Source organism: Ovis canadensis, chromosome 15, assembly GCF_042477335.2.
Source record: "Ovis canadensis isolate MfBH-ARS-UI-01 breed Bighorn chromosome 15, ARS-UI_OviCan_v2, whole genome shotgun sequence".
In the NCBI taxonomy this organism is placed as follows: domain Eukaryota; kingdom Metazoa; phylum Chordata; class Mammalia; order Artiodactyla; family Bovidae; genus Ovis; species Ovis canadensis.
The window spans coordinates 47239556-47253854 of NC_091259.1; the positions used below are offsets into that span (position 1 = coordinate 47239556).

The following is a 14299-nucleotide window of genomic DNA, read 5'->3' on the forward strand; positions in this document are numbered from 1 at the left end:
GAAGAGTACACACTTTGGTTTACTGCCTGTACCCTTAGTGCCCAGATCATGTTTCAGCACATAGTAAGCACTCAATAAATACATATTGAAAAATAAATAAATTTGTATGTTAGGAATATTAATCTTTGCTGATCACAGATGCTGTAAATAATTTTCTCCCCTTTTTTTCTTTTATCTTTGCTTATGGTGTTTGCATGTGATACTAAAAGTGGCAGGTTTTAAAAACTCTTTTCTCACCCCTAAACAATAAAAATATCCTCTTTGCTAACAATTTTGTAACTTTAAAAATTCAGCTTTAATCCACTTGGAAATTATTTTTGGTGCACTCTTTAAGGTTGGGAATTTCTAATTTCCCTCCAAAGAATACAGTCATTCCAACACTACTTATGAGATCTACAATATCCTGTTACCAGTCACTAGAAAGGCGACTCTTCTTGATTCATTTTTTAGTCTGAACTTTCTATTCTGTTCCCTTGACCGGCTTATTTCCATTCTGGCACCACATTGTTGATGACTATGGCTGTAAAATACATTTTAATATCTGATAGAACAATTTCTTTCCCTCTTTGTACTTTCTGTTTTCAGGCATTTCCTGGCTAGTCTGATGTATTCTTCAAAGAGTATTTTATAATCATTTAATCACACTAAGGGCCCTGCTGTGGCTGCCGTTGCTGTTATTATTACCAGTACTACTGACACTGAGAAGCAGGTCAGCTGTGAGCAGAGCCCTACACTTAGGGTCTCGGTGACCATCTGGGCCACATGTCAGACCTGGGACCCAACCTCCGGCCCCACCGCTCTTTCTGAACAGCCAGACATTTGCATGAGGTGGAGTATTCCAGGTTTCAGGGATTTGGGGAGAAACCACACTTCCTAAACGAAGAACGACCGTCGGAGCTGCAATGATAGTGTGTCTAGGTGGGGGTGGGTAGGACAGTTAACTGAAGTTAACTGCACTGTTACCTGGAGTTAAGGTTCTTAAACCTTAGATCCACCTTGGGAGAAGCAAGGGGCCGCTGGACTTGTTGGTCACCTCAAAGCGATTTTCATGTTTTGTCGCTTCCTTTCAGGCAGTCAAGTTCTTCCAGAAACCTGCAGTGGGGCCCATAGCAAAAAAAAACCCAGAGAGGTCACTTTGAAGTAGATACAGTTCAAAGTCTCACAGCGGCTGAGGGAGATGAGGAGCTCAATCATGACTCCCAATTACAGGGAGCAATGCTGAGCTCACTATCCCATCCTTCAGCTGCCTGGTCAACTCAACTGCAAACACATGAGGAAATAGGCCGGGAGGTATTTTCTGTGAAAAACAATGCCTTTAAAATTACTAAACGTAGATTCTTGGACACGGCCTTAAGAGGAAGAAGGTAATTATATTTTTCATTTCTCCCACTGGGTCAAGCAATAACAACAGTGAACGCTGACTGAGCGTGTAGTTGGCATCGGGCGCTGTTCTTACTGCACCATGTAGACCCTACGATAACTCTGAGGTAAGTATTAATACTACTGTTTCCACATTTGACCAAGGAGAAGACTGAGGCAGAGAGAGGTGAAGAAACCAGCCAAGGTCACTCAGCGGGGGAGAGCAGTGGGGCTCCGGGAGCTACACCCGCCCCTGAGGACACCACTCAACTTGCTCCAGCCGAGTTACCTAAACGCACACAACGCGGAACAATAGAAAGCAAGTCTTCAGGAAACATTAAGCCGAGACGAAATGCCAGCAGGGCCAATGCCTGCAATGGCTGGGAATGAGCTAAGATGGTTAAAGAAAATGTCCCTGAATTTAAGTATGTCTGGTAGAGAAATCAGTTCTGAAAAGCTGCTGACGTCAAAGGGGGGGAGCGGGTGGTGCTGCCCTGCCCACCTCCTGCTGGCAGGATTACAGGGTCTCCTCCCTGTCCCTGTGAACCCTGAAAGGGGAACAGGCTCTAGAGAAGCCCCCTTACTCCTTCCCTGCTCCGCCTTGAGGTGAAAAGACAGGGGCTTTAAATGGGGTTTTCCTGACCTTTCTGAAGCACAAAGCCTGGCGCTTCATATTCCGCGGGTTAGTTCTGGCCCCTTGGATAACCTACCTTGCCTAGATCATTACAAAGGTCTTCAAATGAGTATCCAGGGAATAGAAAAGACCGTGTCCTTCCCATTTACTCCTCTTTGCAGTCTGGTTCAGAACCCCTCCCTGTCTGACGCTGGTAACCCCATCCCAGCCCCTACAAAGATGTGTCCAGGAATTCCGGGCTTCAGTCCCTAAGCCTTATGGATACAGTAGTGGCACAAGGATGCAAAGTTCCCAGGGTAAGGCTGCTGGGGGCAGGAGGTGCTTACCACACAGGACCCCACCATCCAGGTCCCACACTATCCTCCCAACCCCAAACAGGCAACTCAGGATCCACCCTGGGCATAAGGCCCTCTCCTTCCAACACCCCAGAGCTGCTGCCTGGCCCTTGGATAGGAGGGTCCAGCCACTTCCCTGCTCCAGCCTTGCCCTCTCCTCACTGTGCTCAGAGGCAGGACACCCCTTGCTTAAAACATTTCAATGGCTTCACTGCTCGCCTAGGCCCTCCAGCTGCTGCTGCTACTAAGTCGGTTCAGTTGTGTCCGACTCTATGCGACCCCATAGACGGCAGCCCACCAGGCTCTGCTGTCCCGGGGATTCTCCAGGCAAGAACACTGGAGTGGGTTGCCATTTCCTTCTCCAATGCCTGAAAGTGAAAAGTAAAAGTGAAGCTCAGTCGTGTCTGACTCTTCGCGACCCCATGGACTGAAGCCTACCAGGCTCCTCCGTCCATGGTATTTTCCAGGAAAAGAGTACTGGAGTGGGTTGCCACTGCCTTCTCCAAGGCCCTCCAGATAAAACCCCAAACACCTAGCAGGAAACACCAGGCCTCCACAGCGGGCTTGCTCATTCCCCAGCCCAAGAGTGCGCATCCGCTGCCTGAGGAGCCCGGCCACTGAAATACTTCAGTTCTCAAGAGCACGAGGCCTCAGCTGCGTCCACTTTGTTTTGCAGGGAGCAGGCGTGGCTCCCTTTGCCCACTCGGTCACCTCGTGAACTCCTGCGTGCCCTTCAACTGCCCTCAGGTGTCCCCTCAGGGAAGCCTTGGCTCTCCCCGGCTGCCGACCCTTCCCCCCACCCGCTGCGGCCCCGCCCCCGCCGTCCCGCCCGCCCCGCCCCCTGCACCTGGATCTCAGGGTTCCGCATCTCCCAATACCGTGCCTCTAGTTTTCTCTTTCCTCCACATCCCTGAAATTTAGACAGAGGTCCTCAGGACCAAAAGCCCCACGAATTCTCATCTTGATCATTTTTTTCCAATGCTCAGATTTCCTTTATAGAAATCATAAATGCTAACAAATATTTTAGCACTCTATTTTGCAAAATCTAAACTGTATTTCTTACATGCTTGGACAAGAAAGCTGAATCAGTTGTGACAAATATTTTTTGGAAAACTGTTTTCTCTCCAGGAAGGTGTTCTTAGATATAAGACAATAAATGAAACAACAAAAGAGACAAAAACCTTTTCTGTGCTAATTACCTCTTAATAGAGGTTTGAGCCAAGGAAGGGGGCCCCAAGAGACCAAAGGTACCTGGGAGGGGGGACCCCAGCTGAGCAGGGGTTGGGCCAGCCCTGGTGCTGCCATCCAAGTGACACATAGTGAGGATGCTCTGGGGAGAGCCCGGCCCTGGTCCTACAGTGGGTGTCACATGTGTGCCCACTTCTGAGCTAGAGATTTCCAATGGTGGGAAGGAGGCTCTCTGGGTGGCCACAGAAAGCCAGGCATGAAGGGACCTGGGAATTGTGCCTTGGAAGAGCTTGGGGGCCCCTCGTCCCACCTCAGTCCCCTCGTGGTCCTCAGAGCCCAGGAAGAAGATTCTCTGTGGCTCCACACAAAAGAACAAGGGGGCTGGACAGGCGGGCATGTCAGCCACTGTTAGACACCCAAAGGAGACCACCGCCCCTTCGAGCACAGTAGGGCGAGGCTAACCGCCCCTTCTTAGCCCACACACACACCATCCACAGGAAGATGGCCACAGGGAGCCCTCCAATCACAGACCAGGCATCTCTCAGCTTTCCCTCTCCCTGCCCCAGCACCCTGGAATGACAAGAAGAGAAAGTGAAGTGTGCGGATTATACTAAGGTTCAAACCTATAGCTGCTCCTCTGTATGGGGAGTCAGCAGGCTGCCCCATGTCAGGCCCAGCCAAGTGACTCTCCCGGACAGATGAACATGAGCGGAGGGGACAGCAGCAGCCTTTGAACTGGCCCTGACTAACTACCCCCTTACCAAGAGACCAGCGACTGCCACATAGAGCCTCCCCCTTTAGCCAAGGTCTCGGATGGATGGTAGTACCAGCAAGAAGAAAACCTAGGCCACTGTAAGCTCCAGAGATGCTGAGATTTCTACTAGGGTGACCAGCTCTTCACTTTGCCTCTGACCTTCCTGTTTGAGCACTGGAAATCCTGCATGCCAGGAAACCCCTTTGTCCCAGACAAACCAGGAGGGCAGGTCCCCTGCTTTTCTCCGCTGCATCACTCATCCTGAGCCGACTGACAGAGGCACGAAGAAGGAAAAACCAACTCCGATTCTGGAGCCACAGACCAAGCCTGACCTGGGAGGAGGGAGAGGGAACAGTGCAGGTCACACTGGCAGAGTCTAATCTTCACAGTAACCTATCTATTCCTCGTGGTCATTACCCCAGTTTTCCAGGTAAGGAACTCAGTATTGAAGAGGTAAAGACATCTTGCTTAAGATGACACGGTTAACAGGTGGGGACTGAAATCCATGTGTGTCTGGCTCACTGGTGGTTCTTCTTTCTTCTGCCACATCACTGCCCATCCAGCCCCCAAAGCCATCCCCACAATGGGAAAGACAAACAGCCCAAAACAAGCACTCCCGGAGAAGGAATCAGGGAAGTGATGAGCAGAAGCAGTCCTGGTTCAGGAAAGCTACAGAAACTGTCTCTGGGATTCCTGGCAGCCAGGGCAGAGAGGGAAAGGCTCAGCCCTCTTCCTTCATTAAGGTTACCAAAGAGGGGTACCTGTCTGGGAGACTGTGGGACATGAACAATGCTATGCCAGTTGGCTCTGGGAAAATAAGCTTTGAGAAGGGACAGAGGGCTTCTCCTTTTATAAAATAGGACCCTAGTAAAAGCATGTCCCCCCTCCTGCCCCCACCTGCAAGTGTAACAGCTAGACGGAGCTCTATTGAGACCACTTTATGAAGTCCCAGATGTCACTGGGGTACTGGTTTTTGGTGATATGGCTTAAAAAAGGGCATGGCTTAGGAAAATATGGATGATAGTGAATCAATATCCTTGCTTACCCTGTCTAGTCAGCTGCGTGCTCACTGATGGACTTCCCCACAAAACCCCCAGCTCCCTGCAAGGACCCCTGTGCGGCCACCTCTGCCTCCCCACAACCTACAAGGAGCTGGCCCTGGACACAGCACCTGCTCCAATTCTCCATCATATTCTCAACTTGAGCTTTTACTGTGGGGAGGAATGTGGAGTTGCTCAGGTCTGTTCCTATGGTGGTGGCCTTTGAGCAGAGATGACAGACTGAATGGTCTCTGGCCCCACTGCAAATCCCCCTGAGACCCTCTGGTTATTCTGACAGCTTGTGGGGAGTTTGGTTGCCTTCCTTTGCAACAGATGGATTTAGCGATCATTCACCCACAAAACCAGGTACCTCAAGTCTAAGGTAACAGGGGCTTGCACCAGTATCATTATGCAAGCATTTCTTCAGCCCAAGTGGAAGCCAGGGCACCTGGGACACAGAGGGGAATGTTTGCTACTGCTACTGCAGCTGCTAAGTCGCTTCAGTCGTGTCCGACTCTGTGTGACCCCACAGACAGCAGCCCACCAAGCTCCCCCGTCCCTGGGATTCTCCAGGCAAGAACACCAGAGTGGGTTGCCATTTCCTTCTCCAATGCATGAAAGTGAAAAGTGAAAGTGAAGTCACTCAGTCGTGTCCGACTCTTGGCGACCCCATGGACTGCAGCCTACCAGGCTCCTTCATCCATGGGATTTTCCAGGCAAGAGTACTGGAGTGGGGTGCCATTGCCTTCTCCGAGGGGAATGTTTAAGTCCCCTCAATCCTGATCACTGCAATAGGCAGCGCCCTGCTTGCAGTCGTGCGAGCAGCTCCCTACCCAATGCCAGTATGCATCTTCACTTCTGTAAGTGGCAGAGATTTGTAGAGCATTTACCCTAAATTTCCAGCAGGTGGTGGTCAAGTGTCTTGAGGAAGGAGTGTCTTTTTTTCTAGCTGTGGGGTGCAATGTAGCTGAAGTATAGGAGCAGAACAGAAGAGAAAATGGTTAGCTTATTTGATGGTGTGTGTAGGGTAATGGAAGGAGGAGGGACCAGGGAGGCGGTGAGTCTTGAACCAGGTGTTGTGGATGTTTGCCTGGCAGGCTGGATAGCTGGAATGCTGTTCTGAGCAGAGAAGAGCATATTTGCAGTGGCTGTCAGGGACCCGGGGAGAACCCCGTTTGCGGCCCTTGTGTACCCAGTCCTGCTGGAAGCTTTAGATGCTTGGGAATCCTGAAATCAAACAAAAATCAAGGAGCTTGCACTTGGAACTACAGGACTTGAAGGGCCTGTTGAGATGGTCTCACAAGGGGCAGGGGCTGTGAATTCTGGATTAGATTGTGAACAAGGCTAGTCGATGCGGAAAAGATCCCCAACACCATGGACAGAAGAAAGTCCACAGCACTCCAGTCTTGAAGGCCTACTGAGGGCTGTGAGATTCTGCAATCTAATTAAGAGGCACAATACAGGGCATACTCCTAGCCTAGCAATGGCACTAAGTAAATGTTTGCTGAATGAGTGATAAAAGGGATGCCTTCTTAGACCTTTACCAAGTCTATCACTGAAGTATAGGAAGGAGAAAAGCCGGAGAAACAAGCTACAGATCCACAGTGCTTTCTGGGAGGACCCTTGGTCCTGGATGGGGATGCACAGACCACTAGAGGGACCAGTTTGAAGACTGGCCCAAAACTGGTAGACAGTTGAGCCGCGGCCCAAATTGAGGTGGATCAGCATATGAAAGCGAAGCAGAGAGGTCATAAGAGAAGGGTCATAACTTTTTTGGACACTGGTTGAAGGAGAATTTTTATTTTATGTGCAGAAAACAATGAGTGGGCAGGCAGATGCAGATTACCCCTTTAACAGGTTTAATAAGAAAGACTGCAGAGTGACATGGAGTCTCAGGAATGACATATCTCCCGGTAGATATCCATGAATCCCCTGAAAAGGTAACGGATATTCCTTAGTGCCTTCAGTGCACCAGGCCCTTTATGACATGGTGGTTTGGAGCATGCTCTCTGCTGGGGGGTGACGGTGAGGCTTCAAATCCAGACCCCACCAGGTATTAGTGCCTGGGGTGCAAATCTCAGTTCCAACATACACACAACCCTTAACTTGGTGTGTCATGGCCTCCTGACCTGGGAGATATGGATGACAATATATCCCGCCTCAGAGCTGTGGCGAAGATGAAAAGAGAGGCAGAAAGTGCTCAGTCAGATGTGCGGACCCAGAGCAAGCCTTGCCACCCCAGACATCGAGCATCTCCCCCAGGCCCTACGCTGGGCACCTGGGTGCAGAGGAGAACGAGGCCTGGATCTTTCTGGGGGAGGCAGCACTTGTGAGCCCCCCGGCAGCTTCAGATTCTATTGTATTTGACACATAATAAGCCCTCCAAGTGGAAACTATCATTATTTTCTCATTTAACCATCACAGCAGCCCTGTTAGGTGGCTAGTGTTCTCCCATTTTAAAATTGAGGAAGCTAAGTTTCAGAGAGATGGTCAGGTAACCTGAGCAAAGTCAGAGATTTCACAGGAAGATAGATGTAAACCCAGGTCAGTCCTGTCTAAAGCCCATAGTCTTTCCTCTATGTAGCACGGCCTCCATGCAAAATAAGAAGTGGGCACATTCCAGAGTATGCAGGGATTGAAAAATTCTCCACAGCAGCACTTCCCAAAGAGCTGTCACAGAACATCGACTCTATGAGATTTAAATGCAAAGACATGGGAGGAGGGGAACCCATGGTCAAAGCAGCATGGGGAATTCTGGTTAAAGGCTGCGTTTCTCCTCTGCAGGGCTTCTAGGAACCTGAAACAGGGCCCTGCAGAGGGCGACGGTTGGGGAGCAGCAGGGTCTCCATCTCCCCACAGGCGCTGGTCCCCACGCTTTCCTGCACCCAACATCTAGTGGACGGAGCTTGGGTGGGGCACGCTAAGGGGACGCTTGCTCTGCAGGATCACTCAGGATGCAGCAATCCTGCTGTCCCCTCCTTCCCTGCTCACTTCCATGCCAGAAGGTGCTTGGCAAGGCTTTGTCAGCTTCTCAGCTCTTCTAAGAGCCTGAGATCCGAGGTCTCTGTCCCACCTGTCCCTGGCCACCTCCTCCGCCCAGGGCACGCCCTCTGCTCTGTTGTGCCCTCTGCCTCTCAGCACCCACGTGCATTCAGCCCACCCGCCAGCCGAGACCCAGGATTTCTCCGCTCTCCCTGGAGGATGGCAATGGAATCTGAAGTTGCTGGGGGCAGGGGAGGGGTGCCTGCCTCAGAAAGATCCAGGCCTCGTTCTCCTCTGCACCCAGGTGCCCAGTGTAGGGCCTGGGGGAGATGTGCGATGTCTGGGGAGGCAGGGCATGCTCTGGGTCTGCACATCCTGGCTGCTCTGTCCTGTCAGCTCTGGGAGGCAGGCTCCTGAGGGCAAAGCTCTCTTCCTGACCTTTAGCCCTGACACACCCCTGCATTTAATGATGGCACAGGGATGACCCCTCCTGCCCCCCACCAAGAAGGATCATTAACAAAGACACATCAGCCTGGCTTCATGTTGTTGCTGTTTCTTTTCTTTCTATTCCCCCCTCCACCTTTTTTTAAAAAAATGCTACAGACTAAGAGAATAGAGCTTGGCCCTAAAGACTCAGGGAATGACCAACCACTCTTCCCACCAAAGAGCCTGCTGCCTGAGGTTGAAAAAAAATTATGGAAAACATCTGCAACTTGTTCTAAAGGAAACAAAAGGATACACTATTGTTATTTGGTGATAAAGAGAAGGAGGGGTTTCCCAGGGGGCGCCAGTGGTAAAGAACTCTCCCCTGCCAATGCAGGAGGCGGGGGTTTGATCCCTGGGTTGGGAAGATCCCCTGGAGGAGGGCATGGCAACCCACTCCAGTATTCTTGCTGGAGAATCCCATGAACAGAGGAGCCTAGTGGGCTACAGTCCAGGGGGTCACAAAGAGTTGGACATGACTGAAGTGACTTAGCACACACACAAAGAGAAGGATGTTGGTGTTGAGGGGAAGCAGAAGCAAAGATGGGGCACTGAGCGATATTATACGGCTTGAGTGATTATATTATATGCCTTGGCAGAGAGCAAGGCCAACTGCAAAGTGGGGAAGGACCTGAGGAGCAGCAGAGCTCCCTGGTGGGCAAGGCCATGCAGTGCGCGTTTATCCAGAGACGGTCAACCAGGCCTGTGACTTCCCCTGGCTCCCCAGGCTAGAACAGAGGAAGAGCCAGGGTTCCCCTCCTGCCGAGTGTCAGGCAGGGGGGTGGACAAACGGGGAAGGGCATGATGGGGACAGGAAAAGAGGATGGGGCAGTGGTCAGTCCTCTGAAGCCAGACAGCCTGGGTTCAAATCCCAGTCCTGCTGCTGACTAGCTGTGTCCTGAGCCAGTTCCATGACCTCTGGGAGCTGCAGTCTCCTCGCCTGTAAGAGGAGGATTCCTCTTCCCAGACTGAATGAGACCAATGCACAAAAAGCACTTAGGATGCCTGTTGGGTTAACTGTGGTTACCAAAGTGCTGAACTGTGAGGAGAGACCAGGAGCAGAAGGCCGGGGGCTGGGCATAAGTATGGAGGTCACAGAAAGCAAGCTTGGACTGCAAATCTGCGGTGAAGGGGCACAGAAACGGTGGGAGGACAAGCCTCTGGGGGAGAGGGGAGGGCCTGGCCAGTGGATAAGCTCTGGGAGTAGAAGGGAGAGGATGAGGGTGATGGGGAAAGGCTTGAAGAGGGACCTGGGAGTGGAGCTGGAGAACACTCTGGAGGCCCGTGTGCTGCAGTGGGCAGCGCGGAGAGCACCCCTGAATCTGAAACCGAGGATGCTGCTTTGAGAGTCCACCCCTTTTGTCCTACAGCCAGTTAAACTAAAATCAGAGAAATAACTACCATGGGAAGCTGGGAAGACGATAACAAGAAAGCCAGATCAACAGGTAATACTAACAAAACTGTAGAGTTACCAGGAAGATGAGATGGTGAAAGCAAAGGACGATGACCTCCCTGCAGAGATGGGGATACAGGGGAAGGGGGGCCAGTGGCTGACAGTGCCACCAGAACCAGGATGCATGGTGGGGAAGCGGGGGGATGCCTGGCTCAGAGGGGCTCGGGGATACAGTCCCGCCTGCTGCAGGGTTGGGCTGATGGGGAAGGAGGCCTCGGATGGCCACCACGGCCCCAAAGCCCCAAAGTAATGCATCCAGCAGAACTTACTAGGCACCCCTGTAGGCCAGGTAATTTCTACAGTGAAAGAACTGGTCATCGGAGTAAACTTCCACCACAGATTGCCCGTGGCCGTCAAATTTCAATTCGGGACAGTTTTGTAATGATGAAGACACTATGCGTGTGTGGTCCCACAATCCTTCGTGAATCTTTCAACAGATATTCACTAAAAGCATCCAGGTACCATGCACTGCTCTCCATGGCAGGGCTGGGGTGGGGGACACAGACCCTTGTCCTCCTCTCATATACATTCTGGTGACCAAGGCCAGCAGAGGGATAAAGAAGTAAACGATGCTGGGAGGTGGGAAGTGCTGGGGAGGAAAGTCCGCCACGGGGCAGGAGGAGCGCTGGGGAGGAAGGTGGAGACATGGGGAGCTGGAGAAGCAAGGAGTGTTCCAGGCGAGAGAGGAACCGGTGCTGTGGTGGAGGCCACAGGGTGCTGGGCCAACCCCTGTAAGGACCTTGGCTTTGACTCTGAGTGAAAAGGGATGGCATGACCCACCTGGGATTTAAATCTGGCTGTGGTGCTGAGAAGCAAGGTGGGGAGGGGGTACCCTGTGGGGGCGGTGCTGTGCATATAGCCATGCACAGTGATGGAGGAGCTGTGTGTGTGTGTGTGTGTGTGCGCGTGTGCATGTCTGTGAGTGTATATGGCGGGTGATGTGTGTGTGTGTGTGTGTGCACGTGCATGTCTGTGAGTGTATATGGCGGGTGATGTGTGTGTGTGAGTGCATGTCTGTGAGTGTATATGGCGGGTGATGTGTGTGTGTGTGTGCATGTATGTCTGTGAATGTATATGGCGGGTGATGTGTGTGTGTGTGTGCATGTATGTCTGTGAGTGTATATGGCGGGTGATGTGTGTGTGTGTGTGCATGTCTGTGAGTGTATATGGCGGGTGATGTGTGTGTGTGCATGTCTGTGAGTGTATATGGCGGGTGATGTGTGTGTGTGTGTGCATGTATGTCTGTGAATGTATATGGCGGGTGATGTGTGTGTGTGCGTGCATGTCTGTGAGTGTATATAGCGGGTGATATGTGTGTGTGTGTGCGCATGTATGTCTGTGAGTGTATATGGTGGGTGATGTGTGTGTGTGTGTGTGCGCGTGCATGTCTGTGAGTGTATATGGCGGGTGATGTGTGTGTGTGTGTGTGCGCGTGCATGTCTGTGAGTGTATATGGCGGGTGATGTGTGTGTGTGTGTGTGCGCGTGCATGTCTGTGAGTGTATATGGCGGGTGATGTGTGTGTGTGTGTGCGCGTGCATGTCTGTGAGTGTATATGGCGGGTGATGTGTGTGTGTGTGTGCATGTATGTCTGTGAGTGTATATGGTGGTTATGTGTATGTGTGTGCGTGCATGTCTGTGAGTGTATATGGCGGGTGATGTGTGTGTGTGTGCATGCATGTCTGTGAGTGTATATGGCGAGTGATGTGTGTGTTTGCGTGCATGTCTGTGAGTGTATATGGCGGGAGATGTGTGTGTGTGCGCGTGCATGTCTGTGAGTGTATATGGCGGGTGATGTGTGTGTGTGTGTGCATGTATGTCTGTGAGTGTATATGGTGGGTGATGTGTGTGTGTGCACGTGCATGTCTGTGAGTGTATATGGCGGGTGATGTGTGTGTGTGTGCATGCATGTCGGTGAGTGTATATGGCGGGTGATGTGTGTGTTTGCGTGCATGTCTGTGAGTGTATATGGCGGGTGATGTGTGTGTGTGTGTGCGTGCATGCATGTCTGTGAGTGTATATGGCGGGTGATGTGTGTGTGTGTGTGTGCATGTATGTCTGTGAGTGTATATGGTGGGTGATGTGTGTGTGTGTGTGCATGTCTGTGAGTGTATATGGCGGGTGATGTGTGTGTGTGTGTGCATGTATGTCTGTGAGTGTATATGGTGGGTGATGTGTGTGTGTGTGTGCATGTCTGTGAGTGTATATGGCGGGTGATGTGTGTGTGTGTGCGCGTGCATGTCTGTGAGTGTATATGGCGGGTGATGTGTGTGTGTGTGTGTGCATGTATGTCTGTGAGTGTATATGGTGGGTGATGTGTGTGTGTGTGTGTGTGTGCATGTCTGTGAGTGTATATGGCGGGTGATGTGTGTGTGTGTGTGTGTGCATGTATGTCTGTGAGTGTATATGGTGGGTGATGTGTGTGTGTGTGTGTGTGCATGTCTGTGAGTGTATATGGTGGGTGATGTGTGTGTGTGTGCATGTCTGTGAGTGTATATGGCGGGTGATGTGTGTGTGTGTGTGCGCGTCTGTGAGTGTATATGGCGGGTGATGTGTGTGTGTGTGTGCGCGTGCATGTCTGTGAGTGTATATGGCAGGTGATGTGTGTGTGTGTGTGTGTGCGCGTGCATGTCTGTGAGTGTATATGGCGGGTGATGTGTGTGTGTGTGCATGTATGTCTGTGAGTGTATATGGCGGGTGAAGTGTGTGTGTGTGTGCGCGTGCATGTCTGTGAGTGTATATGGCGGGTGATGTGTGTGTGTGTGTGCGTGCATGTCTGTGAGTGTATATGGCGGGTGATGTGTGTGTGTGTGTGTGTGCGTGCATGCATGTCTGTGAGTGTATATGGCAGGTGATGTGTGTGTGTGTGTGTGTGTGTGCGCGTGCATGTCTGTGAGTGTATATGGCGGGTGATGTGTGTGTGTGTGTGTGCATGTATGTCTGTGAGTGTATATGGCGGGTGATGTGTGTGTGTGTGCGCGTGCATTCTGTGAGTGTATATAGTGGGTGATGTGTGTGTGCGCGTGCATGTCTGTGAGTGTATATGGCGGGTGATGTGTGTGTGTGTGTGTGTGCATGTATGTCTGTGAGTGTATATGGCGGGTGATGTGTGTGTGTTTGCGTGCATGTCTGTGAGTGTATATGGCGGGTGATGTGTGTGTGTGTGTGTGCATGTATGTCTGTGAGTGTATATGGCGGGTGATGTGTGTGTGTTTGCGTGCATGTCTGTGAGTGTATATGGCGTGTGATGTGTGTGTGTGTGCGTGCATGCATGTCTGTGAGTGTATATGGCAGGTGATGTGTGTGTGTGTGTATGTATGTCTGTGGGTGTATATGGCAGGTGGTGTGTGTGTGTGTGTGTGTGCGTGCATGTCTGTGAGTGTATATGGCGGGTGATGTGTGTGTGTTTGCGTGCATGTCTGTGAGTGTATATTGCGGGTGATGTGTGTGTGTGTGTGCATGTATGTCTGTGAGTGTATATGGCGGGTGATGTGTGTGTGTGTGTGCGCGTGCATTCTGTGAGTGTATATAGTGGGTGATGTGTGTGTGTGTGCGTGCATGTCTGTGAGTGTATATGGCGTGTGATGTGTGTGTGTGTGTGCGTGCATGCATGTCTGTGAGTGTATATGGCAGGTGATGTGTGTGTGTGTGTGTGCATGTATGTCTGTGGGTGTATATGGCAGGTGGTGTGTGTGTGTGTGTGTGCGTGCATGTCTGTGAGTGTATATGACAGGTGATGTGTGTGTGCGCGTGCATGTCTGTGAGTGTATATAGTGGGTGATGTGTGTGTGTGTGTGCGTGCATGTCTGTGAGTGTATATGGCGGGTGATGTGTGTGTGTGTGTGTGTGCGTGCATGCATGTCTGTGAGTGTATATGGCGGGTGATGTGTGTGTGTGTGTGTGTGTGCGCGTGCATGTCTGTGAGTGTATATGGTGGGTGATGTGTGTGTGTGTGCATGTCTGTGAGTGTATATGGCGGGTGATGTGTGTGTGTGTGCGCGTGCATGTCTGTGAGTGTATATGGCAGGTGATGTGTGTGTGTGTGTGTGTGCGCGTGCATGTCTGTGAGTGT

The 14299-nt window shown here is 51.3% G+C and overlaps 1 protein-coding gene across 6 annotated transcripts in view; it reads right to left on the reverse strand.

The window, feature by feature from the left end:
- BMAL1 (basic helix-loop-helix ARNT like 1) overlaps positions 1-14299 on the reverse strand; it is a 116800-nt gene that overhangs the window by 34432 nt on the left and 68069 nt on the right. For all 6 annotated transcript variants that reach the window (XM_069554332.1, XM_069554333.1, XM_069554331.1 and 3 more), the window contains one exon: positions 964-1092. The gene's annotated coding sequence lies outside the window, so the exon portion shown is untranslated. The remainder of the gene's footprint in view (positions 1-963; positions 1093-14299) is intronic.